Here is a 26,245-nt window from a genome sequence, read left to right on the forward strand (position 1 = left end):
TGGAAAACAAAACACATAATTTAGCAGGATGTCCTCATTGTTATTGGCTTATCCTCCTCTAGAGAAGGGACACAAATGAGTAGAATTAATTAACTCATCATTCTTTTCAAACCATCTTAAAAAATCAGTTGTCTTTATAGAGCTTAGCAAGCTGGGAAGTATGCAATATGAGATAAGAACTCATCACCATTTATAGAGTGGATGATAACCCCAGTGTAAAATAATTACAATGTTTGGAGAGTCCATAACTTATTTTAATCTTGGCCCAATACAAAATCAGGATTTTAAAAGCATTTAGGAGAAGTTTAGGTGATGGTGGCTCTTGGGACTCTTTCATCACAAAGGAAAACATATTCCTTAGCTAGGCATACTTTGTATACCATTAGCAACACAGAAAAAAAAAAAAACCCTCCACCCAACCATGGACATAGTGTTATGAATGTTGGGGGCTGAGGGAATTGCTATTGAAAAGATAACAATGGCATGGGGGAAGTAAAAATGAATTTCTCTTTGCCCCTTAGGCATTCATCTGTCAATGATTGGATGTTACCTTTGTATGCCTTTCTCCCTTCAGGCACAAAGATGGAATGATGCTTGGAACTCCGAGTAAAATTTGAATAGGCTAGACATCTGCCTTCTGGCTATAACTTTCTATAGAGCCAAAGCAGCTAAGAGCCTTAAAGTCCCTTCCATCTGACACAATTTGCCATAACTAGGAAACTTTAATGTATACTTTAGAAACTGAGAGACATTGAATGACTTTGCAATTAGTTTTCAGTTATTGCCTTCAGTCTGTTGGGCACTGGTTTGGAGAGACAGTAAGAGCCCTGGGTGCCAGTGTTTTCTCATCTCCTCATTAACTAGTTGTATGACCTTTAGCAAAGGACTCCATTCTCTCATCTCATATGTATAATGAGGGGGCCTAGATTTGAGAACACACAATATCTTGCAGTTGGAAGATATTTGGAGAATTGTTATCTAATTCAATTATCTCTGTTAGAACGAAAATAGCCACTACTAATTTACCACTTACTACATCCAAGTTTTATCCTAAGTCTTTTGTATATGTGAACTCAATCATGAGCCTTATGAGGGAGACATTTATTGATATTAGTAAGTTTTGCTATAACATGATATATTGGTTCCCCAAAATCACTGCTCTATGCAAAATCATGCAATAAAACACAGGTCTTATAAGGAAATGGAGCTGGGGTATGATACTAAAAACTTTTAAGTGGTACTTTTTTAAAAAGATAGATACCTAATAAAAATGGTGAAATATTTAAGCAATACATAATGACTACAAAAGACCTGAAGCTTCCTTGTGGAAGTAAGCATCTGCACTCCCACTGGCCTGCCCACTTGCCACAAGAGGGAAGAAGATTTAGGGGCCAAAAAAGGAAAGTGATGTACAGAAAATGGAACTGAGGTGCAGAAACAGTGGAACTGGTTACAGGTCTACAATTTGCCTTATTTAAACTCAGTTTGAATTTATTTGAACAGTCAGCTGCCTTTGATTGGCTGAAACTCAGTGGTTGGCACAAGAGTGAGTTACAGTCTGTTTACACATCCAGTTAGGTTACAGTCCACTGTGTAGGGAGAAACCTGTAAAATATGTAAACAGGCAGGTTTAGGCTAAACTTAACAATTCTCCACTATTAGTCAACCTCTCAATTGAGAGACTGACCAAAACTTTAGGCATTGGTGTCACTCTGTCACCTTTGTAAATGTACTTATTTGGTTTCAAATCCCACTGAGAAATATCAGAACAGTGGGTTTTGAAAGGCAGGAACAAAGATTTCAGGTTATTATTATTTTTTAAATGTTAGAGTGGGGGGACTTTTTGTGCTGGAATCTCAGGAGAAAGACAAAACCTGGTCTGTTTTAGGATCTGTTTCCTTAAAGTTTCAGTTTGATTATGTTGCATTTAGCCTAAGTGACTCCATTTTGGTTTGGTCTGGTCTGTTGGGGCCTAGGGCTTGAGCTCAGTCCAAAACAATGGCTTCTCACAATTTTGTTTAAAATTACACTTTGATCAGAGTCTCACTTAGGTGAATGATATGGCTTGGCTGTGTCACCAAGCAAATCTCATCTTGAATTGTAGTTCCCAAAATTCTTATGTGTTGTGGAAAGGACCTGACCTGAGGTAATTGAATCATGGAGGTGGTTACCCCCATGCTGTTTTTGTGATAGTGAATGAGTTCTCTTGAGATCTGATGGTTTTTTTTTTTTTTGAGACGGAGTCTTGATCTTTCGCCCAGGCCTGACTGCAGTGGCTATCTCCGCTCACTGTAAGCTCCGCCTCCCGGGTTCACGCCATTCTCCCGCCTCAGCCTCCTGAGTAGCTGGGACTACAGTCGCCCGCCACTGCGCCCGGCTAATTTTTTGTATTTTTAGTAGAGACGGGTTTTCACCATATTAGCCAGGATAGTCTTGATCTCCTGACCTTGTGATCCGCCTGCCTCGGCCTCCCAAAGTGCTGGGATTACAGGCGTGAGCCACTGCGCCCAGCCAAGATCTGATGGTTTTATAAGGGGCTTTTCCCCCTTTGCCTGGCACTTCTCCTTCCTGCCACCATGTGAAGAAGGACGTGTTTGCTTCCCCTTTGCCTTCTGCCATGATTATAAGTTTCCTGAGGCCTCCCCAGCCATGCTGAACTGTGAGTCAATTAAACCTCTTTCCTTCATAAATTACCCAGTCTCAGGCATGTCTTTCTTAGCAGCATGAGAATGGACTGATACAGTGAGAATGTGAATAAAACTTAGGGCCTTAGCAGAACTCTCAGTTAACATCATTTTGGATTTCCAGTCTCAGCATGTCATTCATAGGTTACAGTATCTTCACGTTCATACATTCCTTTGAGTTTTTGTCAGTCCAGTTGAAGAGAGACCATTTAACATTCTAGATATGGCTGCATGTAAACATTTAAAACTTTTGAGAGAATTCAGCACACCAGGGAGACTACTATTACGACTATTAGGAGGATAATACCAAGAGTTTAGAGTGTTCTCCTTAGAGTCTCCATGAACAAAATGAATTAAAATCAAACAGATCAAAGAATGAGCTACAGGAAGAGTCTTCATTTCAACCAAGCAGCCTGTTTATTAATCCCCTACAATGGAATCTCTGTAATACCCATTGTATTCCTCCATGCACAGGAAGCGTCAACAACTACAGATATTTCTCTGGCCAGTTAGTAATCTAGAGCAATTCTATTATTTAGCACATTAGCAAGATAATTTAGTCTGTTGTGCAACCATAGCCTTTACAGTAGAATCTGCTACAGAGCCTAGAATGAGAGATAAATTTCTAATCATTGCCTCATTTACTCCAAATCATGAAAGAAAGAGACCTAACAAATGATGCCCTTCCAGAATAGTGAATGCCTCCTGGAAGTATTCTCTTTAACCTATGATCTAGGTTAGGAGAAGTAGACCAATGTTCTGTTTATGACTGATTATGAAGCAACAATATACCTCACATTTGCCCTTCATCTTCCATCTGTCAAGGCATGAGATTGTCCATGTGTAAAGCTGGCTGCAGAATCCTTCACAAATAAAAATATACCTCATGATTGCACATAACAGACTCTTTTTTACTTCTACTTTTCATAGAGGCATAAGCAGGGGAAAATGGAGAGATGAGAGTCTCATGATAGCAGAGGTCTTGATCCCTGATCTTGGAAAAAAAGCTGTCTATGTCTGGGATGCTGTCTGCTTCTGGAGATAAACGTCCCCGATTAGCTTTACCTTACCATCTCCAAGGGGTATACAATTCTAAGAGTCTGCAGGGGTCCTTCTGAGTTGTGAGATTATGAACCCAAGGTCCAAGGTGCCAAAGTTTTGCTGAAGTATGAGTGGCAAGGGCGGTCTTTCTCTGATGTTCTCAGAATCTCCAGGTTCTAGATTGTGAAGGGTTTGATTGTTCTCAGTCAGTGGACCATGAAAAGCTTTATTTGCCTGGTGGAAATATAGTTTGGCGTAATTCATAATAATATATTTGGCATAGTGCATTAAATCCTTTAGTCATATCAGAATTTAGTAGCAGAAAATACAAGAGCCTCTATTTTTAGGTGCATAGGTCTTCCAGGAACTATTTCAGAAGGGGTCAAGTTATGTTCTTGTTTCATGGTGGGCAGTTTTACGCACATCTTCCCTAAAGTCTGAGGAAGCTGAGAGGCTGAAGAAAGAGGATGACATATCCAGTTTCTCAGAAAGAAATATTTAATAGGGACTTACAAACAGAAGCCACATCTGTGTCTCAGGTAGTGGTGAGATAGGGTGGTGGATCTCTGTGCCATTACTCCCCAGATCTAGGGCTTATATACCACAGAGAAAGGGTGATTCAGAAGAAATGTGTAGAATAATTGAAGTATGATAACATCAAGGTTGTTACTGGGCAACATTTACAGTAAGATTTACAGTAAGTACCTGCTCTTACACAAGGAACAATAGGTAAACTAGAAATCTTTACAGACTTACAGTAAGGGCAAGATTTACAGTAAGTACCTGTTCTTCCACAAGGAACAATAGGTAAACTGGAAATCTCAGAGACCTCTCCAGAACTTGGGTTAATAGAAGCCAACATGTTGAGGTGAACTGCTTCCACAGTTTTCTACTGGAAGTGGATCTGATTGTTACAAGACAATCCAGTCAATTAAGTTAGCTTTACCTAATGGTACTGTATCTGTAATACCTTATTTGACTATTTTACAACTTGTCCAGTGAAACAAGTACCTCTATTATTAGATATTTCTCCAAAAGTGTCCCATGAGAAAAACACATTTTCTAACAACCTTTTAGATATCTTTATAATGACAGCTCTCTTTCATGGGAAAGCATTTATACAACCAGAAAACATGCATTGAAAAGGAAAATTGAATGAAATCTCTCTATAAATGTTTAAATGGCCCATTAGGTAACAGAAATGTACCTGAAGTTTTGATAATCTTCCCAGGATTATAGGTTTGACAAACCATTCAAATATTGTTCATAAAACATTTTAGAAATTTAGAAAAGTCACTACATATTTATTTATTTAGGATTAGTTTATCTCTTCCATGATGAGTCATGGAATGCAGAATTTTTAATAGTGGAAGCCTTAAGGACTTAGGAAGGACCAGGTAGCTGTCCACGCTCTTTATGGGTCCATGTTTAGCAATGGACTTATATCCTGTTAAATACCAATTTTGTTCTCCAATTAAGGTATGTAGCATTGTTCATTAGATGGGTTATCACAGGTAATTTGACTTGAACCATGGAGTTTATTCAAAATGGATATCTAAACGATTTTAGTACTAGCTAATTTAGCATGAAAATCTGGCAAAGTATTTTCTTGGTATTCAATTAATTCTTGTCGTGCTTGGGTTAGCAGTTTTATAAGCCAGTCAGTCTCTTTATTATAATTTTGGGAATTTTTACTCAGTTCAAATGATGTGATCCTGAAGTTATCAGAAACCTGTATTCAAGAGTGCTTGTCAGGGTCCTTTTCATCCTTTCTATGAATCAAGCTACCAAGGTTTATAGCCAGTTTGTAAAAGTCCTGGATATTTAACATTCAGCTCTTCCAAGGAAGTAAGAGCAGGCTTAAGGACAAGCATGGAAGCTCCCTGACTTTCAGTGTTATTTATTTATTTATTTATTTATTTACTTACTTATTTATTTAAGAGATGGAGACTCACTTTGTTGCCCAGGCTGGTCTCAAACTCCTGGGCCCAAGCCATCCTCCCACCTCAGCCTCTCAAATTTCTGGGATTACAGGCATGAGCCACCACACCTGGCCTGACTTTCAGTGTTGATGGAAGCCTGGAGAAAGGCCTGACATCACAACAACCAATAAGTAAATAGCTATGGTTATAGTCAAGCCATTAAAAGGATGAATCCCAAATCCAATTTACAGATAAGTATACTGAGGCCCATAGAGGTTCATTGATTTCCGATGGTCACACAGTATTGAAACGACCCCTATAAACTTTATAAAATTAATCAGGGAAGAAGAGAGAGGGAGAAATGAAAATAAACCAAGTTTGCAGCACATTCAGCATTAATCATGAGGTGAGCTTGCTCTCTGACTACTTCCTCATAGTCTTTTGGTGCCTATTACCTCAGAATCATGTAGATCCTATTACAGGATTAGAGTTCCCCTTAACTGCTCTATAGATAACAACTTGAACATTATTAAATGTTGTTTTCCCTTTGAGATATTGCTTTAGGACCTTCAGGTCCTGTATGCTGATGAAACTACTGACTCAGCTAGTCTGAAGAACCCCATGAGGAGCCAATTCACCAAAGAAAGCAGTTTCCACATCTTGATTATATCATCCCCCTTGCCCCGACCAATCAACAATCCCAATTTTCCAGCCCCTCACCTTCCATGATCCCCTTAAAAACCCTATCCCAGAACTCCTCAGGGAAATAGATTTGAGGGTCTCCTCCCATCCCCTGGCTCAGTGCCTGGCAATCACTAAACTCTTTCTCAGTTGCATCCCTGTTGTCTCAGTGCATTGGTCTGTTACTGCACAATGGACACACAAACCTGTTGGTTTTATAACAGTAGGATGATTAGATCTCAGGTATTTGCACTCCTATTTTATTTAACAGTCTAAAGCAGTGGTTCTCAGAGGTTAGCCTGCATTAGAATAACCTAGATAAGTATAAAATGCAGAGGTGAAATGTAAGGTCTGGAAGCGCATGACAGACTTCAATACCAGCCTGCCACCTGACAGCTGTGTGACATTGGGGAAGTTGCTCAACTTCTGTGTGCCTCAGGTTCCTTATCCTAAAATGTTGCCAATAATAGCAACTTGGTCATTGGGTTGTTGTGAGGATTAAATGAGTTAATATTTGTAAAGTGCTTAGAAGTGTGCCTGGCACAGAAGAATTACTCAATAAACATTATCTTTCACCTGTCTGTCATTCTTTCTGGCTCTGAACAAAGACTTTGATTCTGGGATTCAGTTTCAGTCAATATCAGTTATTAGTCTCAAATATATATTTGATGCTTGTGTCCTTGATAACACGTGTTAAGAGGTGGCATTAGAACAAAGAGACAGCAAAAAACAGAGTTCATTCATTCCAGAGGCTCAAAGCCACAAGGAATGTCAGTTCATTGGTGAAAATGTCACTGGGTAAGTGTTCTTTCGCAAGCATCTTATCTGAATTACGGCAGTCCTAAAGAATGTCTAGTGATAAACCTTGTCATAGGCAGGTGATGTGTGAAGGATGCAAACGAGTTTCTTGGGGAGTTTTTTGAAAGCCCTTGGAAACAGTTCTTATTTTGGACATGAAAGCATGCGCCTCCTCTCCCCTTCATTTGTTTCTGGCCTTATTTTGTCTAGGTCTGGCAAAGGTGATTTCATCTCGTTATCTACAACTTTCACACCTCCAGAGACTTGAATTCAGTTGCCTGTAATAGGGCCCTGGGATATGCATTTTGTTTTTTGTTGTTGGTGGTGGTTTTTTTGTTTTGCTTTTTGAGACGGAGTCTTGGTCTTTCACCAGGCTGGAGTGCAGTGGCGCGATCTCGGCTCACTGCAACCTCCGCCTCCTGGGTTCAAGCGATTCTCCTGCCTCAGCGTCACAAGGGATATGCACTTTTAGCTCTAAATATACATATATAATTCCTCAGGTGATTTTGAAGTCAGTGGTCTAGAAACACGCACTTAAATACCGGCAACATTTTGCATACAATTTCAAAAGATTTAGAAACTCCTGCAGTGCACTTGTGCATTCTCAGGTTCAGAAGGCAGAGACACATATAAACAAAAATAATGTCACTCATGACACACCATGGAAAGGTCTATAAGAAAGGAATGGAAGGAAAGAAAATACCTTCCACTGGGAATGCTGTGTTTTTTTTTGAGATGGGATCCTGCTCTCTTCTCCAGGCTGGGGTGGAGTGGTGTAATGATGGCTCACTGAAGCCTCAATCTCCTGGACCCTCCTAACTCAGCCTCCTGAATAACTAGGACCCCAGGCATTTGCTGCCATGCCTGGCTAATTAAAAAAAAAAAAATTTTGTAGAGGTGGGATCTTACTATGCTTCCCACTTTGGGCAACCCCTGGGCTCAAACCCCTGGGCTCAAGTAGTACTCCCACTTTGGCCTCCCAAGGTGTTGGGATTACAGGTGTGAGCCACTGCACCTGACTGGAATGTTTCTTGAGGAGGAAAGACCTGTTCTGGACCTTGAAGGCGAGGAAAGTCTAACATGGGGCTCTTAGGGCAGAGAGAGTATACTGAGTGAAGGCCCAAAAAGTGTGAAGGTGCAGGGAAACTTGAAAAATAGAAAAGCAGGCAAGAACAATAGATATATTGGGAGTGAAGTCTGAATTGGATTCAAACTGAATCCTAAGTTTGAGGATTCCTGCAGGGCTTGCTTATGGAGAAAGGTGGCCTGAATGAAGGTTAGGAGGGAGGTCAGGGATAGAAACATGAATATCAGAGAGAGCCTTGCAAAGGCCATAGTGGAAATGCTGAACATTGGTAAGATTACCAATAAAAGAAAAAAAAAAAGAGCAAAAGAAGAACCTTGAACAACCACATTAAAGTCCCAGGCTTTTCTTAGCTGTAGATAAAAAACAGCATCAAAGGCTGGGCACGGTGACTCATGCCTATAATCCCAGCACTTTAGGAGGCTGAGGTGGGCAGATCATGAGGTCAGGAGTTCAAGGCCAGCCTGGCCAATATGGTGAAACCCCCATCTCTACTAAAAATACAAGAAAACTAGCCTAGCATGGTGGCACATACCTGTAGTCCCAGCTAATCAGGAGGCTGAGGCAGGAGAATCACTTGAACCCAGGAGACAGAGGTTGCAGTGAGCTGAGATTGTGCCACTGCACTCCATTCTGGGCAATAGAGGGAGACTGCATTTCAAAAAAGAAAAAAAAAACTGCATCAAATCAACAATCAATGATCAAAAAGAAAAGAGATAAATGTTGGCAAGTGTGTGGAGAAAAGGGAACCTTAGTATACTGTTGGTGACAATGTAGACTGGTGCAGCCATTATAGAAAACAGTATAGACGTTCCTAAAGAAATTTAAAATATAGCCTGGTGTGGTGGCTCAGGCCTGTAATCCCAGCAGTTCGGGAGGTCAAGGCAGAAAGATCACTTGAGCCCAGGAGTTTGAGACCAACCTGGGCAACATAGCAAGAACCTGTCTCTACAAAAAATAAAAAAATTAGCTAGGTGTGGTGGCATGCATCTGTAGTTCCCACTGCTTGAGAAGGCTGAGGTGGGAGGATCCCTTGAACCCAAGAGGTTGGGGCTGCAGTGAGCCATGATCACACCACTGCACTCCAGCTTTGGTGACAGAGTTGAGAGCCTGTCTCAAAATTTTTAAAAAGGATTTACAAAAGACACACACACACACACACACACACACACACACACACACTGGAATATTAAGTCTTATAAAAGCATGAGATCCTGCCATTTGCCACAACATGGATGGGCCTGAAGGATGTTATACTAAATGAAATAAGCCAGACGCAGAATAAAAAATTGTATCTCATGGATATGTGCAATCTAAAAAGAAAGCGATCAAATATAAAGAGGTAAAGAATAAAACAGTAGTTACCAGGGGCAGGGTGAGAGAGAGGAAATGGGAGATGCAGGTCAAAGTATATAAAAGTATACAAAGTATACAGGAGCTATGTAGGCTGAACACACCAAGAGAGCTAATGTACAATGTGAGGATTACAGTTAATAAAATTGTATCAGGGATTTGTGTTAAATAAGTAGTTTGTCTGCTCTTGTCACAAAATAAAAGTAACTATGTGAGATGATAGATATGTTAATTTGCTTCACTATTGTATCCATTTTACTATCCATAAGCACACACTAAATCAGTTTGTAAGTCTCAAATATATATAATATGTATTTTTAATAAATGAATTACTACTTAAGTCATTATAAATTTCATGCTGACTTGTGAGAAAAGAAAAATCTGAGAATATTTCTTATTGTGGGCTTTATTCACTTCTAAACACTCAAAGTATTACAATTAAATTAGGGTGATTGGAAAGTTGTGTTACGACACTGGTCTTTGGACAAAGAACATGAATATCACCTGAAAATCTGAGAAATGCAAGATTTCTAAGGGTCTCACCCCAAACCAAAGTTTTCCAACAATCTGTGTTTTAATAAGTTCTGTGGGAAATTGTGTCACACCCTGAATTTGAGGACTACTGTCTTAAGAAAAGGAAGGTCATAAGATGTTTGCACAGATCTACAGTACTGGTTGTGAAAAGCAAAAGAAAGATCATCAGGTCGAATGAATAGTGGTCATTTTATTTTAAAACATCAACTTACACGTAAGATCAAACACAAATCATGTTGATAAAATATTCTTGGACGAGAGACAGATTGCTTGCCTGAAAATATGTTGGGTATTTGATCATCTGCAATCAAAGCAAATGTTTATGAGAATGCTAGAAAGAAAGGTCAAAGGGGTGCTGAAAATCATTAGCTGATCATCACTTTCTACAGTCCTATAAGACAACCCCAGCTTTATCAGAATATGGCAAGAGTAAATACAAGCCAGACCTCATGGATCATAATATTTTTCCCACCTCTTTCTGTAGCATATTTAGCTGAAATATGAAGCCCAAGAAATTCTGAAAATCAACTTGCCACACATAAAACTTAGAATGTGGCACTTTTAAATGGGTTATGTGGACTTGATTATCTCCCTTGTGAATACTTGTATTAAATAATTCATTTGTAGAGAAATATAGAAACTTTTCAGTCTTTCTTATATTCTGCTACTGATTGTTATAATTATCAACCTTTTGTATCAGAGTGTGTTTTGGCTGCAAGTGAGATAAAAGTCCAATTTAGAGTGGCTTAAACAGTAAGAAAATGTAACTGGGAGCCCAGAGGTAGAGCAGCTCCAAACTCAGCAGCTCAGGGTTCCAGTTCCCCTTGCTCCTTTGTGTATCGGCTTTATCCACGGCCTGGCAGCAAGGTGGATTCAGCTGTTCCCACTATCACATCCAGGTATGGCAATGTCCAAAAGAAGAAGAGGGACCAGCTCTTTCTTAAACCTCTGTTTTAGGAGCAAGAAAACCTTTCTGAGAAACTCCCCAGAAGACTTCTCTTCCTGCCTTACTGTCTAGAACTGAGTGACATTGCTAATCCTAAATTAGCCATCATAAGGGGAAGTATGTAACTGTGACTAGCTCGGACTTACTCTACAGGCTGGAATAGGTATTGGAAAGTCAACCACTAATATCACTGCAAATAACGATCTCCACCAACACTTACTATGTTTACTTTCTATTGTGCTAGAGACTATGCTAAACTCTTTCTGTGTATTATATCATCTAAAAATCAATCCAGAAGATATATGTTTTTATTAATTTCATGTTACATATAAGAAAACTTAGCCTGAGGTCAGCGAATCTCTTCAAATTCACAACCAGAAAACGCTGAGCCAAGACTCAAGCCTAAAGACCACTCCAAATCTCGACTCACTCTAAAGCTTGGCTCTAACAACCACTCTGCTATAAAGAGAGAGCACATGTAAAATATTTTGTAAATTTAAATGTACAATTCAAATACCAGGATTATTATTTAGGTAAACATAACATAAACCTCAGCAAAATAGGAATGTAAAGATAGGAGACGAGAGAAGACAACAAGTAAGGATACACTTTGATGTTCTACATGCATTCAAACTTTTAGCTTTTAAAAATCATATTCTAAAGCATGGGAAGAATCTGTATATATGACTATATGTGACATTTGTGACATTATGGAGAAGGAACAAGGAGCCAGGAAACCAAAGGAAAGCAACTGCTTCAATTTTAAAGGAACAAAAAAAGAGGAGATTGCAAACTGAATAATAACAGCTAACAATTATCAAATACTTCCTCTATGCCTGGGATTGTTCCAACAATTCTGTGATGTAGAATTATTATTCTCTGCATTTTATAGATGAAATACTGAACTCATGGGGTTTCTAAAAGGAATAAATAAGTGGTTAAGAAAGAAAGGTATTTAAAACAACTCCTGGCACACAGTAAAACCCTCCACAAATGCAGGTTATTATTGTTACACAGAAATCAAAGCAATCCTCCATATGCCTGGAGTATGCCATCTTTATTAGAGACAATTTAACTCACAATTTATGCCTGTCATTTGCCTTTCTAATTATTTTTATTAGCAATATTGTATTTAAAGGGAGTGCAATGTTATATTAATTTGCAAGTAACAAAAAAGTCAAGTACACTGAACGACTGATGTGAGAGTCTATAATTTGGTTAGTCATTGAAGAAGGATTAGCGCCACTAGTAGTAAGACATGAGGGAGCTTAAGGCTCATCTTTCTGACTCACCAGTGTCAATGACACTTGAATCCAGCCTCTTCAGCAGTCTGGGGTCTGAGAGCCGAATTCCTCAGCTGAGCTTAAATTGCTGATCTGTTATTTACTGAGCTTCCCCCTGCCCCCCTCAACTTTGTGTTTCTGGTTTTTGTCTGCGAGTAGTCATAAAAGTTTCATATAATGACAGGTAAGGGACTGGGAAAAGATGCAGGCACTGGAAATCTAACACTCAAAAGATGTATTTGTCCTGCAATATACTCCAAACAAAGCACATTTCTGGGCATTAAAATAATAGCAGTGAAAAACCCTACTCTTTTCTAATGCTAAATTGTTTTAGCACTGGAGTCATTTTACCCCATAAAGGGTTCCTTTTTCCACATAAAACTAGATTTGAGTTTGGTTCTTCAACATAATTGAATCTTTGGAATGTCTGAATAGTTTGGGAATGAGCGATTGTGTAAATTCTGAAGTCTGAGGGCACTTCTTCCTTTTTTCCCTTCCTTTCTTCCTTCCTTCTTTCTTTCCTTCAGGGAGGAATTTAGGTTTTAGTAATTGTGGGTCTTATTGCTGCACAATTCCCACTAGATGGCTGTAGCAAATTTCTGGAGATTTATTCTATTTGGAGCAGCAAATCATTCCAGATTCATGAACCCTTAGCATTTTAGGTTTCCCTGGGATGTTTATCAAAGAGTGTTGGCATTTAGGCATATTTGTAAAATTATTGAATATTTTTGTTTTTCTATCAGTAAAGATATTAACTCTGAATCCATTCCTTTCCATTCCTCTAATTTGGTATCATGCTCATCTTCATCCTGAATGTATTTATTTACTGGTATAAGCAAGGAATGCCTCAGAAAGCAACCTGTACAACTGAGCCCCTAGTATGTGGAAATTTTATGTGTGTATGTGTTGTGTGTGTGTGTGCATGCATGTGTATGTTTCATAAAAAGGTGTTGAAATTTGTCAAATGCTGTTTCTGTATCCATTAGGATGATCATGTGCTTTTTCTTCTTTAGTCTATAATATACTATATTAATTGATTTTTATAGATTTAACCAGTAATATGGTTTGGCTATATGTTCCCACCCAAATCTCATCTTGAATTGTAATCCCCATAATCCACACATGTTGAGGGAGGGACCAGGTTGGGGGGTGACTGGATCATGGGGACGGTTCCCCCAAGCTGTTCTCATGATAGTGAGTTAGTTTGCGTAGATCTGATGGTTCTATAAGCATCTGGCATTTCCCCTGCTTGAACTTCTCTCTCCTGCTGCCATGTGAAAAATGTCTTTGCTTCCCTTTTGCCTTCCACCATGATAAGTTTCCTAAGACCTCCTCAGCCATGTGGAACTGTGAGTCAAACCTCTTTCCTTTATACATTACCTAGACTGAGGTAATATCTTTACAGCAGTGTGAGAATGGACTAATACAATTAGCTTGTATTCCCGGGATGAATCCCACTTTGTCATATTGTATAATATCTTTATATGGATTTGATTTCCTGGTAATTGTTGAGGATTCTTAGATCTATATTTATAAGAGTTACTGATCTTTAGTTTTCTTGTCATAATTGTCTGGTTTTGCTATTAGGATAATACTGGCTTCATAGAATAAGTTAGGACATTGCCCTGTCCTATTTCTTGGAAGAGTTTGTGAAAGGTTGATGTTAATTCTTTTTTAAATGTTTGGTAGAATTGATCCGTGAAGCCATCTAGGCCTTGGATTTTCTTTGTGGGAAGTTTTAAAATTATTAATTCAATGTCTTCTTATATGTTTCTCCAGATTTTCTTATTCTTCTTGAGTCAATTTTGATAATTTGTGTCTTTCTAGGAATTTGTCTGTTTCATTTAAATTATCTAATTTGCTAGCATACAATTATTAATTTCATTCATACTTTTCTCTCTTTAAAATTTGTTTTCTTTAACCAATCCAGCTGTTTCTGTATCATTCATATTTTACTTCATGCAGACACTGATTTATTGGGACAACATTATTTTAAGCAGAGAGCATTTAAAATTACAATATGAAAGTGGCCATCTTCTTGATTACAAAGTTGTTCATTTGTTCATTCAACAAACATATTGAATGTCTTGTATATGCCATGCATAGCTTCAGGTTCTGGGAATAAGGGGTGAGCAAGAGACAATACCTCACCCTGTGGAGCTTATATTCACATAAGAAAGGTAGACAAGGAGTAAAACGTGTTATATACTACATAATATATCAGGAAGAGTTTGATTATTAAGCACAGTTTAACAGATGACAGCATATCAATCTGTTGGAAATTATATTCCAATCATAGTAAGTTAATACATGAATATAACATACCTGGGATGCCTATGAGATTAAATAGATTCTAAGTTTGGGAAGTGGAAAGGGAAACAAAGCATTAGATATTGATGTAATTTAGTGGGTTTTAACACTGGCTGCACATTATGTGCATCAGGAGAGATTTTACTATATCCAACTCCTGAATTCCTCCTAGAAGTTTTTATTTAATTGGGTCTAGGTGAAGCCCAGGAAAAAATTTGTTTTGACAACCTACAGAATGGGAGAAAATACTTGCCAACTATGCATCCAACAAAGGTCTAACATCCAGAATCCATAAGGAACTTAAATCAATGGGCAAAAAACACCCCATTAAAAGGGGCAAAGGATATGAGCAGGCAGTTTTCAAAAGAAGGCATACACATGGCCAACAAGCATATGAAAAAAATGCTTAATATCACTAATCATTATAGAAGCGCAAATAAAAACCACAATGAGATACCATCTTACACAAGTCAGAATGCTATTATTAAAAAGTCAAAAAATAAAAATGCTGGTGAGGTTGTGGAGAAAAGGGAATGCTTATAGGGAATGCTTATACACTGCTGGTGGGAGTGTAAATTAGTTCAGCCATTGTGGAAAGCAATTTGGTGATTTCTCACATAACTCAAAGCAGAATTACCATTTGATCCAGCAGTGCCTTTATTAGGTATATAGGCAAAGGAATATAAGTCATTCTACCATAAAGACACATGCACACATATGTTCATCACAGCACTATTCACAGTGGCAAGGACATGAAATCAACCCAAATGCACATCAACAGCAGACCGGTTAAACAAAATATGGTACATACACATATATGGTACACATACACATGGAATACTACACAGCCATAAAAGAGAATGAGATCATGCCCTTTGCAGCAATGTGGATGGAGCTGAAGGCCATTATCCCAAGTGAACTAACACAGGAAGAGAAAACCAAATATCACATATTCTCATTTATGAGATAAACACTGAGTACACATGGACACAAAAGAAGGGAACAACAGACACCATGGCCTACTTGAGGGTGGAGGGAAGGAAGAGGGTGAGGATCGAAAAACTACCTATTGGGTACTATGCTTATTACCTGGATGGTAAAATCATTTGTACACTGAACCCCCGTGACACACAATTTACTTATATAACACACCTGCACATGTACTCGAACCTAAAAGAAAACACTTGTTCTAAGAATTCCTTTGTGATTCAAATGTGAAGCCAGGGTTGAGTATCAAGTACCTACTATGTCCTAAACAATATGAGGTGCTTTATATGTTATTTTATTGTTCTAGTGTTAGCATGAGTTGCACTTTATTATTTTTATAGGCATGTGAGAACAACTCATGTTCAGAGAGATTAAATGATTGGCAAGTTACACAGCGTCTGTTTCACCCTTTGCTCTTTAAATGGAGTCATCTTATCTGTGTGTTCCATCAAAGGGAGCTTAAAAACCCAGGAGTAAGGTTCCCTCTCTTCTATTTTCCCTGAGTGCCCTTCTTTTGCCCATTCACTGGCTTTTATGCTTTTCATTTTTATTATTTCTTCTGTGTCTCTATTGCCGAGATTTTATTCTTAAACTCAACACTTTGGCTACATATTCCTCAGTCACTACTACCTAATTTGAGGACTTATTTGGATCCCTTTTTCTGGCTTACTGACCTCAGCATGATCTGCGCAACTCTTGACTTTGTATCTTCCTAACTTTTAACGTAGCAGATAAAAATTATTAGCATAAGATGATGGTGTAAATAATTTTACACAGTGTCATTAGATTTTATATTTTTGCCCTAATTCCCACACCACCAAAAGAAACTTATTGCAGCTATACCTTGAAATTCTAAAGTGCTTTTGTGTATTTTGTAACAATAAAGTTTCTGTTTGTGTGTCTCTTGTACCTTACTAACAGCTATGCTAGTGGTCTATACCAATGGTAAATAGGAATAAAGGTAATGGATCAGTTGGCCATTTGGTTCTTCGATAAAGTTATATCATTAGAAGACAAACTCATTAATGATGAAATTCTCATATGTATTTTATTTTTAAAATTAAGATGTATCCAAAAAGATATTGTTTAGTCAATTAAGACAATTCATGGAGGGAGGGGGTACAAATTAAGTCAAAGTAATTGTCCATGTAAGTGGTTAATTGTTTTGATGGCACTTAATCCCAACATAAAACCTTTGTAAGGCAGTTTGTCAGTGGTCTAAATTTAATTTAGTTAAAATAATGGCTATACATGCTGAATGAATGGAAAACTAACTGCATGATAGACTGCGTGTCCTGTACAGTGCTCAGTACAAGCTGTTTGGGTTTCTTGGATTGTGTCATACGGTCTAGGACTCAGAGCTCACCTCAGGACCTCGGACAGCACCTGGTTAAGCTCATGTTAGCACATGCAAATGACTTTCATTTTGAAAATGTGCTAAATTCTTTATAGACACAATCTCATTATCCATCACAATGACTCTGTGAGGTACATAATATAGTTTTAATTGTTTTGCCTAATACTGATGCTCACAAACATGATATTATTTTATTCTCTTTATAGATATGTGTAAAATGGAGCAAAAGTTTAAGCTATGTGTTTCTATTTTCTGAATATATATATACAGCCATCCCATGGTATCTATGGAGAATTGGTTCCAGGAACCTGTTGCCCCCCACCCAATGAATACCCAAATCTGTAGATGCTCAAGTCCCTTCTATAAAACGGCATGGTACTTGCATATAACATACACATATCCTCTTATATACTTTAAATTTCTCTAGATTACTTATAACACCTAATACAGTAACTACACATCACTTCATTTGCATGGATTCAATGCAGTACTCAGCATGCAACAAATCCTAGTTTTGCTTTTTAAAATTTTGTGGAATATTTTCTCGAATATTTTCAATCTAAAGTTGGTTGAATCCAGGAATGCAGAATACATGGATATGGAGGTTAACTGCAGAAAAACACTTTTAGTTGTTTTGTTCTCTTTGGGTTTCTTAGAAAATAAAACAGAAGCAGCTAGAGTATTTCTAAAAGAATCCAAAGACTAAATAATGGTCTTGCTGAAGGTCTGCTCATCTATCATTGCTTTTTTCTTTTAACAAACTCAAAGTCTTTTATAACAACAGAGAAGTGAGACTTTCCTAAAAATATCAGGAACCAACATTCAGTACAAATCGTACCTTCAGGTACTACTGGTAAGAAAATGAATACAACCTCAAGCATGAAACCTTAGGACTAAAACAAATGGAACAGTCTGATGACAGGCCACTTCTTGATGTTCCTATGCTGAGAAGCTTACTTCTAAACTAAAGCAATTTAATACTGTGTATTGTGGTTCCAGTGCCTGTGTAAGACACAATTGCCATCATAGGGCCACTTGGTTCTCCAGCTGCACTATGACAAACACATCTGATGAGCTTGTGGGAAAATGTTCACAAGCACCATCATTCATTGTCTGGAGATTTATGATTCTCATATAAGATCAACAGTCTGGAGTACACTGATTATTTTACTGCTGAGCTACACCATTTGTCTCAACTCAGAAATATTAAGATTTCTTACATAATGTTGCAGGATCATCTTTTAAGAAGCATTATCAATGGCCTTCCAACCTCTTTTGACTAAAGCAAAATTGATAGTGCTAGCCAGTCACTATCAGAAATTAAAGGACTCATTACAAATTAATACCCAATCCATGAAAATAAGCTTTTACTAACAGTTATAGCAAAGGGCAAAAATTGTATACTCCACAATATCTGAATATTAAATTAGACATGCCAACACCTACTCTGTTTATAGACTTAAGAATATAAAATGTGGGCTAGGCACGGTGGCTCACGCCTGTAATCCCAACACTTTGGGAGGCCGAGGCTGGTGGATCACGAGGTCAGGAGATCGAGACCATCCTTGCTAACACGGTGAAACCCTATCTCTACTAAAAAATACAAAAAATTAGCCGGGCATGATGGCAGGTGCCTGTAGTTTCAGCTACTCGGGAGGCTGAGGCAGGAGAATGGCATGAACCCAGGAGGCGGAGCTTGCAGTGAGCCAAGATCCAGCCACTGCACTCCAGCCTGGGCGACAGAGCAAGACTCCGTCTCAAAAAAAAAAAAAAAAAAGAAAAGAAAAGAATATAAAATGTGGATTCAGAATACATTAGGGATGCCTGACTAAAATAAATACTATTCAAAGTGTGGCCTGGGAGCTGTGCTTAGCTACAGTGACAGACTGTGCTTACCAAATACCCATGTGCTCTCCCTCTGGTAGTGTCTTTAAAACTTATGCTGAGTACAGCATTCTTTGGGTACTTATTTTCTAACGATCAGCCTACACCTTCATTATGTATTTCCCATTCCCCTCTCAGTTAGGTTAGAGCCATGTAACTAGATTTGGCAATGGTCTCTTATGTATCCCTTCCAGGATGAGGCAAGTAGGAGCTGGTACATTTTCTCCATCACTCTCTTCCCCAGTGTGGGCAACCTTGGAGAGCATGCGTTCCAGATGTCATAGAAGATGGAGGTCTGCCTGGCCACTATTGGGCTGTGATGAGAGTGAGAAATAAACTTTTATTGTGTTAAGCCCCTGAGATTTCAGGGTTGTCTGTTGCAATTAATTACTCTGAATAATGCTGCCACAAATATCAGACGGTGTTGAGATTTCTCACCACTAAGGACAAATCTCATTTTCACTATCAAATTAGACTTAAGTCAGGAAAGAAGTTTTTCTCTTATCAAAGGAGAAAAGAATTCTTTAACTCACGCTATGACATTGCCTTTAAAAGTGATGTTGGTCACAAGTTTCCTTGGGTGATTTTTTCTAAAGATCAGACTACACCTTAATCATGTTGATGGATGTATAAAATAGATTTCTGCTCAGTTATTGTTATTTTGGTCTTAATAGTAGGTTAGAAGAACAACATCTAATTTCAATACCCCAGGCTACTTGTTCTAATGAATCCCCAGACTATGGCAAGCCACCCCTCCTGCAAGAGATTCAATGTCAAATACCTACTTTCTTGATCCATTTTTCAGGTGGAGTGCATTATATTAATTGCCTGGACTCAAATGCAGTGTGGAAGGACCGTGAGAGAAGGGCAGAGGAACCCAAGCTTTTAACAAGCTTCTATCACGAGTTATCTGTCCATGAAGAATGACTTTTATGGGGAAATCTCATTGTTATTCCAAAAGGCATCTGTCACATTATCTTAGCCACAATAGGTGAAGCACAATGAAGCAACTGTTTGTAAGAGGTCCTTGGCCATAAGCTACATTTGGTGACCCAGAATTGATTATAGTATTGTAAAGATTGTAAAAGACTGTGGTGTATATAAGAACACTGCCTGTAATTCATTAAAAGAAATCATCTTCAGTGAGACATGACTAATAAGTTTTAGTCAGAAATATATGTCAACTTTCTATACCAACTCTAGGCAAGAAATCTCTATTTTAAAATATGTCTCAAAATATTTTTCCATTATTAACTGAATTTCTGTGTGTCTTCCTTTTTCCCCTAATGGCAGGCTTACTGCTGCATTAGGGAAGACCAAAGGAGATTCCTGCCTCTATGGGCATGGTGGACACAACAATGAATAGGCAATCAGCAGGCTCTAGGGCAACTGCAGAGTACTAAGTATTTCTCCCTCCATGGTTATTGGTCCATGTAGAGGCCATTAGCACAACACTCCTGGACTCTCTCACTTCGCCTTCATCCCCAGGAAAAGATTCTTTGATCTGGTGAGTGACATTAGGAGCAGGGACTTTGACCACGTAGCCTAGTCCTTCCTCCCCTTCTTTTCTCTTTGAGATTTGTCTGGTTGCATGTGCTTTGGTCTGCTCTCAGCCTCAAGGTAAGTTTAGTGGTAAAAGTTCTGCCCCTGCAGGGGGAGGCCACAGTTTTCCCCTGCTACCTGTTGTGGTGGGTGGTTAAGCTGGTCGAATTCTGGTATTCAGCATCAGGTATCTCTTATCACACAGCTAAGTTACTCCCTCAAATTTAACATCAATCAGCAATAATGCTGATACTTTTATTTTCATTTGCTTGACTCCTTTATCTCCCAGTGCAGAATGTGATATGGGTTGAAGAGTGGACCAACCAAACCCAGAAATCCATCATTCTAACTATAAGAAATTTTCTAGCAGAGAGTTTAAAAAGTCCCAAATTGGAAGTATTCAAATTCTCTGTATTGGTTGACTGCAACTAAATGAGGAGAGGCAAAGAGAATTTCATATGAAGATGCAGTAATGTCTCATTAAACTCGGAGCAAAAAAGCTATTGGACCCTAGAAGAGAACTGGAACTAGGAAATATGAGACTGGCTGGATTCTTTCCACCTCTTGTCTTGACATCTCTGTGCACTTTTTTCATTCTGCTCTTTCTCTGCAGACCAGCTTTCTCTGCTTCTCCAGACCACAGGGAGTTTTGTCAGAGATGGGGAGTGGGATTCATACTGATTCAATCAAGTGTGGTCATGATGGGGAGATTCATATGCAGAGCAATGCATCTACTGTATCAATAGATCAATAACGTCGGTTATCTGCTAACAGTAAGGAATAAGAAATTACTGCATGAGGTTTGGGGACTAAGAAGATAGTTTAAAATAATTGGAGAAAGAGAAACTAGAAATTAAGTAAAATAGGATAGGTAATCTGTGCTGAGGGTACCTGTGAGGTTTGTAGTCCTATATTCAGAGCGAGCCCAATCGTTGGAGCTGCAAATGTTTCCTCAGTCATGAATAGCTGCTGATGTCAGACACAGCCTAAGCAGACAGTTGAGTTTAACCTGCTTTTTTTGGTCAGGTTAGTAAATCAGAGGAAACTGTTGGTGTTATAGAACAGGGAGTTATGAGAGTGATGGATTATGAAGTACACACTGGAAGAAAGTGAGATATATGAGGTGGGTGATGGAGAGTTAAAATGTGGTGAAATCAGTGGTGTGAAGGGGGTCAAAGATTTATAAATGATCACTCCTACATTGTAGTTGGTTTAGTTCATTAGTTGCTTATAGAGTTTTTTGTTTTCCTTTGACTTTTTATTGGCCAAGAAAAGAACTATGATTTGTTTTCACTATATTGCTTACAATTTGTTCTTATCTGCTTATTTGTCTATTGCATGGAACCAATCCTTAAACACATTCTTATAGGAGCCCCCTGGCTTGCTTTCCTAATTTGAGCCAATTGCTTTTTCCAGGCTTGCTAGAGAATTCTCCTCTTGGAATTTCTTTATAGTGTGCACCTGAATTAGTACGATCATTTATTGCAGCCTACTACTCTCCTGTATTATTTTTTATCTTATTTTGTTAGAAGAAAATTCCTCAGAAGGAATATTTTACATGTAACTTTTCTGAGACTTTATGTTACCATCAATGTTGGTTCATAACTTGGCTGAGTATAGATTCTAACTTGAAAATTATTTTCCTTGGAATTTTGAAGGCATTGCTTCATGCCAGTTTAATTCTAATTCCTTTATAAGGTGACGTCTTTTTTCTTCCATGAAAATATTTAGGATCTTTTCTCTATCCTTAGAATTCTGAAATTAGCAATGATACATCTATTTGTGGATTTTTAAAATCGATTTTGCTCCAAATTTGGTGAACAAATTTAATCTTAATTTAAAATAATCTAGTTTGAATTAATATTAATTTGATTTCAATATTACATAGAAACTTTTCCCCAGTACATATCCCTTCCTCCATTGTGCTGTTATTATTATCATAAAAATTACATCTTTTCATGTTATAAGCCCATCAACATTGTTTTGTGCAGTTAGCTTTTAACACAGGAGAAGAAAAGAGTTATGAAAAAGTAATTTTAATCTAAAGACTTAGGTCTCTCTTTAGTACTGGGATATTTCCTTCTACTATTTCTTTGAAAATATCCCTTTTTCTGTTTTTTTTAATGAAGTTCAACTAGTAAGATTTTCTGTCTCTGTATATTTTCTGTTATACCAACCCTTCTATTATTTCATCAATAATATTTTTAATTTCCAAGAGCCCTTTGTTCTCTGATTGTTCCTTTTTCATAGTATCCTGTTCTTACGTTATACGTATATTATATTTATTAATTTAAATATTTACATATACCCCTGGGACAAAACTAACAGGTTAAAAAGTATATTGTGACAAGTAAGCTCTCTCGAAGTTGTAGCCCTAGAGACAACATTATTAATTTCTTACATATCCTTCCAAAGATATTTCATGCATTTAAAAACATACATACATACATACATACATTCCAGCTTTGCTTTTCTTATTCTCATTCTCTTGTCTTTCCTAAATTATCTCATATTTATTGAAGACCAGCTATTTTCTTTATTTTAGACTTTCTATTTTGTAAGTCTGGTTTTATCCATATGATTTGTTGTCCATTCCCAGTAAAAATGGAGTAACCCAAGTGCAGTGGCTCATGTCTGTAATCCCAGCACTTTGGGAGGATGAAGTGGGTGAATTCTTGAGTCTTGAAGTTTGAAACCAGCTGGGCAACATGACAAAGCCCTATCTCTACCAAAAAAAAAAAAAAAATTAGCTGGGCATGGTAGCATGTGCCTGTAGTCCCAGCTACTCCGGAGGCTGAGGTGGGAGGATCGCCTGAGCCCAGGAGATTGAGGCTGCAGTGAGCTGTGATTGTGCCATTGCAATCACACACAGGGTGACAGAGGGAGACCTGTCTCAAAAATAAATAAATAAATAAATAAAATTAAAGTGGAGTAGATTACCTTTTTAAGGCATTAGATGTTGATTTTTCTCCTGTTGCATATGTTAGTATGTTTTCTTACTTCTTCTCACCCTTGAGTAGAAAAGCCACCTGGAAGGTGCATGTTTATGTGTAGCAATGATGGCAGAGAAAATGGAGGGAGTTGGCACACAGTATTTATTTAAGAATAAGTGGGGCCGGGCGCAGTAGCTCACACCTGTAATCCCAGCACTTTGGGAGGCTGAGGCAGGCGGATTGCCAGAGCTCAGGAGTTCGAGACCAGCCTGGGCAACACGGTGAAACTCTGTCTCTATTAAAATACAAAAAATTAGCTGGGTGTGATGGCATGTGCCTGTAATCCCAGCTACTCAGGAGGCTAAGGCAGGAGAATTGCTTGAACCAGGGAGGCGGAGGTTGCAGTGAGCTGAGATGACACCACTGCACTCCAGCCTGGGTGACAGAGCAAGACTCCGTCTCAAAAAAGTAAATAAATAAATAAATAAAATAAAAAATAAGGATAAAGAGTTGGTCTACATGCTGGGCAGGTGAATGAATAGAGAGGCCAGAACCCAACTAGCAGCCCTAATCTTCTTCTGGCAGTTTGTTTTATGTCTTCCACTTCCAATTAATGCCATGTTTTCCATCTTCTTTCTCCCACATTCTACCCCTGCCTACTCCAAGTCCAGAGTCCCTCTGTGTTTTGTCTAGCAGCTTGGCTCACTCCACACTATCATCCTTCTTTGCATTTACACAGGACTATTCAGGACTATTCATAGTACTTCTTAACATCTCTCATTTGTTCATGGTTCCCTCTAGTACATTGTCCTTATAAAACTGCTGTGCATTGGAGAGTAATCTAGTTCAAGTACTCCAGACTACCCTTTTATGACATTTGTTTAGTAATTCAAAAGGATATCCTACATTGGGGCAGGTACTTCTCTACAGAAGGAAATATTTTAATGAAAGGAAATTGTCAATCTGTCATCGTAGGTTTGGAGACATAATTTTGGGGAGCCCCAGGATGAGAAGGGACAGAAAATGCTATTTTTATTAATTTGTTCCTACGTATTCCCCCACTCCCCATCTGGAGGATTGGTATTTTCATGAGAGACATCTGGCAGCCCTGTCTGTTCCATTCCATGGTTTCTCATTAATAGAACCTACAAGGAAAATGAGCTGCAGTTATTCTTTCTTTCTTGTAAATATAGCATCTTGCAATGATTGCAGCACTTTGGATATTATCATGGCTTTATCTCCCTGGAATAATTTCTCATTTTCTATTTTGAGGTACATTGTTCTATTCTTCTGATCGAAGGACTTTCACTCATTTTGATTCTAGCAACACTATAAAATTAGAGGGAAAAAACTTCAGAAGTTGCAAAACAGTAATGCTGTGGCCTTGTTAAGTTAAGGGACATCACGCTGTTTACCCATTCACACATGCTTATTGATTTAATGTTTTGTAAATTTAGCTTTCTTCAGTCTCAGCTGATGTGTGGGTGCATATACCAACCAGCCTGATATTTATGCTATAAGTGAGAAATGACTTGATAATTTATGAGTGGTGAAACCTAAAGTCAGTTTTTCCCTCAGGAAAGGAAAAAAACACATGCAGCACATCTTAGACAACTCTCTTCTTTGATTCTTTCATGAAAGTGCACACTTATTGATGGGGTAATTGGAAGAGGGAGTTATGCATTTTGGTCAGCCAGCCCACATTTTCCTCTATGAATTATCTCTGAGAGAAATGTACCTGACTAACAGATTTCTTTTTCTTGCCTTTTCTCTGCATCTGTGCAGAGGTTGGGCCTACACTAATGAGGACGTCCTGGGAGTTTAGTGCCTACATATAGAATGTCTGAGGGTTAATACTAAGTGACTGGCCCATGAAGATGCCATGCTGAGGGTGGAGCTAGTAAAATACGTCTATGTAATGATTGATATATGAATACCTCCCCTTCTTCTATGCCTCTGTGCTTTACAAAAGAGTTCTCTGATATTGTTTTGTGTCCTTTTAAACAAGAGAAGTAGATTTGATCACAAAGGGCCCATGCTGTAATGGAGAGAAGGACATGTAAGTTTGGGGAAGAAAGGGTAGGGGAGAGTTGTTTTAATGCCCTCTGGGAAAAATATCCAAATAAACACACACACATGCATGCATATGCATGCATGCAAATACTCATTCTCACATACATGTGCTCAGAGATGAGAATGGGGAATACTAAAGTTAAAAAAAAGTCAGCTGGTCAGTCTCTTCTTCTCCTCCTTAACCTCCCTCACTCTCCTCGCATTTGGAGATGTCTATGGAAGCCCAAGGGCATGTAAGCCAGGAAACTGATCAAAAGTACCAATGCTTGTGTCAAAAATGTCTTACCCCCACAGCAACATGAATCCTTCAGAGACCATGGGGTTTGATATAAGACTTAAACTGTTTTGACTTAGTTTTGCCACTGGTCATCCTAGGGGAGAGAAAGAAACAGAAGTCAGGAAGTTGACTCAAATGCTAAAGCTGAAAAAAGAAGGAAAACTTGCAGGGTGCCACACAGCATTCATTGGTCCATAGCAATTCTGATAAACAGCCAGGAACCTGTCATTAATTTCTTAATAAATGCCCAACGCTGTTCCTTGGGAATGACGCTCTGCTTTTCATGGTTCTTTGTTCAAGTTAGCAGTGCTTCTACCAGAATAAGTCTCTTAAATATTCTGTGGATTCTCAATGAATCATATAAAGGTTCAATCCTTCTAAAAAACGATTTTTTTTTGAGACACAGTCTCATTCTGTCACTAAGGCTTGAGTGCAGTTGTGCAATCCTGGTTCACTGTAATTTGAACTCCTAGACTCAAACAATCCTCCCACCTCAGCCTCCCAAGTAGCTAGGACTGCAGGCTTGCTCCACTATGACTAGCTAATTTTAAAAAAT

This window comes from Pan paniscus, chromosome 6 (genome assembly GCF_029289425.2).
Source record: "Pan paniscus chromosome 6, NHGRI_mPanPan1-v2.0_pri, whole genome shotgun sequence".
Taxonomy (NCBI): Eukaryota; Metazoa; Chordata; class Mammalia; order Primates; family Hominidae; genus Pan; species Pan paniscus.